Source organism: Jaculus jaculus, chromosome 1 (genome assembly GCF_020740685.1).
Source record: "Jaculus jaculus isolate mJacJac1 chromosome 1, mJacJac1.mat.Y.cur, whole genome shotgun sequence".
NCBI lineage: Eukaryota > Metazoa > Chordata > Mammalia > Rodentia > Dipodidae > Jaculus > Jaculus jaculus.
In genome coordinates this window covers 171,709,334-171,713,997 of record NC_059102.1, presented here as the reverse complement: position 1 = coordinate 171,713,997, position 4,664 = coordinate 171,709,334, and the positions used below count along the sequence as shown (strand labels likewise).

At 46.2% G+C, this 4,664-nt stretch overlaps 1 pseudogene; it reads left to right on the top strand.

Annotated features, from left to right (window-relative positions):
- The first annotated feature begins 1,888 nt into the window (after positions 1-1,888).
- Positions 1,889-2,408, top strand: LOC101600682 (annotated as a pseudogene).
- The last annotated feature ends 2,256 nt before the right edge of the window (positions 2,409-4,664 follow it).

The window sequence follows — 4,664 nt, the reverse complement described above, 5'->3', positions numbered from 1 at the left end:
CCTGAAGATCTACTGCAGTTGCTAGAGATCCTGGCTCACCCCTTACACTCTACCTCTCAAACAAGTAAAAATAGTTAAAAATAATAATGTGGCAGCGCATGCCTTTAAGCCCATCACTTGGGAGGCAGAGGTAGGGGAATTACTGTGAGTTCAAGGCCACCCTAGGACTACAAAGTGAGTTCCAAGTCAGCCTGGCCTAGAGTGAGACACTGCCTCAAAAAAAAAAAAAAAAAAAAAAAAGGAGAGGAAAGAGTGAAGGAAGAAGAAAAATAAGAAAAAGAAAAGAAAATGGGCAAGTCAGTCTGCTCATGACCTCCTGAAAAGAATTCAAGACAAAGAGAAGCAGCATGGCTTATCTGGAATGCTGCCTGCCTGCCTGTCTTCCTCTCTCCCCTCCCTTCCTCCCTTGCAAGCATTCAGCAGCAGTCCTCTGCTGAGTAGGGAGCAGGAAAGAGGACAGAGAAGGCCAAGGTCACTCCAAAGACAGGGGTGTCACGGTACATTCCTGTAATCCCAGCGCTCAGAGTCTGAGGCAGAAGGACTGCATATATAATGAGTACCGGCTACTGTGAAATCTTGTCTCAAAAGGAGCTAGGCTGTCTACAGGTAGCCAACTGTTCTGTGATTGGACCTGAGGCCTGCTCAGTAACAAAGAACTGTCTGGTATTGGAAATAAAGTCAGAATCCTTTGGTCAGGAAACTCACAGACTTCAGAGAGAAGCCTCCACTGCTATCTAGAGAAGAACTGGCTTGCACAGCAAAAAAATCTCGCAAATAACTTTGCATACCCTCTTTAACCCAAACTGCTCTCACTCTTAGAGAATCTGATTTATTTTACAGATGGCAGAGAAAACGAAGGAGACCTAAGATCCACTGATGATACAAAAAGTCAGCCACCAACTGCCCACCATGAGACAAGCCACTTCAACCATGTCTTCCAGTGACCAGGGGAACTTGCAGAGGAAGCAGTGGCATGGATACTGCTCTTACAGCTAACCTGACAACCAACTCCAAGGCAATGATGACAGAAACAGTGACCAATCAAAACCCATCCAAGCTGAAATCCAGAGGCTACAGAGAACTCAACACTAAATCAGCCTGCCAACAGGTCTGCCATGGCTCAGGGTACATGCTGAAGAGAAAACGAAGACTGTAAGAGCCAGAGTGGGTGGGAATACTCTGAGGCACAGACCCCCTGCTACTCTACAGAGACTGAGGCCTTCATGACCCCATGACGAATGCCATAGCCCTACTAAGGAAGGTCCCCAGGGTAACAGAAGCCAGGGCAAGGGGATAAAAGGATATAACCTGTTATGTATAATAAAAAATGAAGACAAAAACTAAAGGATAAAGAGTATATAACTTCTAGTTTAACAGAGCCACTAAGCTAGCGCACAAGTAACATTCTTAAAGTTTTATTCCTGTACCTTCAGTAATATATGAATTGTAGTTCACATTAGGTTTATGAACTAGAATGGATGTAGGCAGTTTAGAAAGAAAACCTTTATGTGTGTAGATCTTTCAACTAGTTACAAAAAAGGGGGGGCTGGAATGATGGCTTAGCTCTTAAGGTGCTTGCCTACAAAACCTAAGAATGTATATTTGAATGTCCAGGTCCCAGTAGCCAGATGCATACTGATGCAAGCATGCATTAGTTTGACACCACCCTGAGACTACATAGTAAATACCAGGTCAGCCTGAGCTAGAGTGAGACCCTACCTCAAAAAACAATAAATAAATAAAATTTTTAAAAATTAAAAATCTGCCAGGCATGGTGGTGCACGCCTTTAATCTCAGCACTCAGGAGGAAGTGGTAGGAGGATCACCATGAGTTCGAGGCCACCCTGAATACCAGTGAATACCACATCAGCCTGGGCCAAAGTGAGACCCTACCTTGAAAAATGAAAATAAAATAAAATAAAATAAAATAAAATTCTGGGGCTGGACATTCAGCCAGCCGTTCATGATAACAGACCTTCCAGCCTAGAGCCATGGCTCAGTTCGTCTGTAACCTTGTGCAGAGGGCCCCAGAGCTGGTGAACACTGCTGTGACTTCCTTGAAGCCTCAATTCATTTTGGCACTATGTCAATGTTGAACTGGTTCCTCTAAGCCCTGCTGAAATCCCTGCAGCTATTCAGAGCTTGAAAAACATGATCCAGACTGCTAAAACTGGTGCCTTCAAACATCTTACGGTTAAAGAAGCAATGCTGAATGGTTCGGTGGCCACTGAACTGTGAGGTGGTTTTATATTGACGAGATCATAGGCAAGCATGGCATCATCGGCTATAATGTTTGAAGACCAATGTTTAACATCTGATTATATTTGATTTGTTATTTGAACGTTCTTGGTCCATGTGTGACCAGACTATCTGAATAAAATGCTGGTGAGATGGTTTAGCAGTTAAGGCACTTGCCTGCAGAGCCTAAGGACCTGTGTTCGACTCTTTAAGTAAGCCGATGGACAAGGTGATGCAAGCATGCAAGGTCACACAAGCACACAAGGCGGCACATGCGTCTGGCGTTTGATTACAGTGGTTGGAGGCCCTAATTCGCCAATTCTGTCTCTCTCTCCCCCTCTCTCTGTCTTTCACTCTTGCTGTCTCATCAAAAAAAAAAATTTAAAAATTAAAATTCTGGGCCTAGAGAGATGGTTCAAAGGTTAAGGTGCTTGCCTGCAGAGCCTAACAACATGAGTTTGATTCCCCAGTACCCACATGGAGCCAGAAGCACAAAGTGGCACATGTGTCTGGAGTCCATTTGAAATGGCTAGAGGGCCTGGTGTGCCCATTCTCTCTGTCTCTTTTCTATCTCTCCCTGCTTGCAAACAAATAAATTTAATTTGAAAATAAAAAAGAATCTGGGCTGGAGAGACTGCTGAGCAGTTAAGTGCACTTCCTACGCAAGCACAAGGGCCTGAGGCGCCCAAAACCACTAGAGCCCATCCCGGGACCCACAAGCCCGGGACCAATAGGAGACTCCAGCTAAGTGATGGGGTGGGGCAACGAGGAGCAGCTCCCCAGCCACCACAGGCGAGCGCACAGGGCGCCACACAGACACGCACTCACCAGCCTGGGAGTGGTATGTATTTATAGCCCAAGCACTGTGGCGGCAGAGGCAAATCCCTGGGGCTTACTGGCCTAAGTCTAGCTTAATTATGTGAGTTCTAGGCCAGTGGGAAACCTTGTCTCAAAAAAGGAGAGAAAAGCCACTGAGGAATAATACTCAAGCTTGCCCTCTGAACTCCACATAAACGTACTTACACGTGCACGTGCACCCCATAGGTCAACCTGGGCTAGACCCTGACTCAAAAAACTTTTGAGAAACAGGAAAAAATATAAATATATTAATATAAAACTAAAAGTTTGCATAAAGTTATAAGATAAAACAGGAGACTACAACTAGGTGTTATTTCAACAGGTCCAAGACATGGTTTGGTGGGCTCAGCATTCTATTTTTTGAGGGGGGAGGTTTCGAGGTAGGGTCTCACTCTGGTCCAGGCTGACCTGGAAAATTAACTATGTAGTCTCAGGGTGACCTCGAACTTTCAGCGATCCTCCTACCTCTGCCTCCCAAGTGCTGGGATTAAAGGCGTGCACCACCATGCCCGGCTGGGCTCAGCATTCTTAATTAGTTTATATATATTAAATATTTATTTATTTAATGATGCATCATTTTTTAAATTTTTTTGGTTCATTTTTTATTTATTTATTTGAGAGCAACAGACATAGAGAGAAAGACAGATACAGAGAAAGAGAGAGAGAGAATGGGCGCGCCAGGGCTTCCAGCCACTGCAAACGAACTCCAGACGTGTGTGCCCCCTTGTGCATCTGGCTAACGTGGGACCTGGGGAATCGAGCCTCCAACCAGGATCCTTAGGCTTCACAGGTAAACGCTTAACCGCTAAGCCATCTCTCCAGCCCTGATGCATCATTTAAGAGAGAAAGAGCACATCAGGGCTTCCTACAACTAACAAACTCCAGATGCATGTGGCATTTTGTGCATCTGGCATTATGTGTGGGTACTGGGGCATCGAACATGGGCTGAGAGGCATTGCAAGCAAGCACCTTAATTGCTGACCTATCTTTCCAGCTCCCCCCACACACCACCTTTTTGTTTGTTTGTTTGTGTGTTTAGAGATACGGTTTCACTCTATGGACCAGGCTAGTCTGAAACTTGCTGTGTAGCATGGGTTGTGGTAAAACTCACACAGGTGTAAACAATCTGCCTGGTTTTTAGCGTTCTTTCTTACCAATTCTGCCCCCATCACTTGTGGGGAGAACGGGCAGCTTCCTGATGTACCCACCCCTGGAACGCTGAGGGCAGGGTCGGTACTCCCTGATGGCGCCCAGGGCAAGACAGGACAGTTGAGAGGAGGGAGGGGCTCAGCCAGAAGAAACTGGGACTCCAAGTAGACTACTTAATGCCCAGCTGAGTCTAGGTGAGGAAGGGGGACAGGAGAGGGTGACAAGACTCTCCCCACTCCCCCCAGACACAGATACACACCAGCCAGACTTACTTCCCTTTTTATTTCTCTAACACCTGCAAGAAGCACCACCATGGAGGGAACCTGCCCTCCAGGCCCCCAAGTCCCTTCTAGATCGCAGCCACCTCCTCAGTGCCCCTCCGCGAGTGGAGGAATCCCCCCCCTCCATGTACACACACA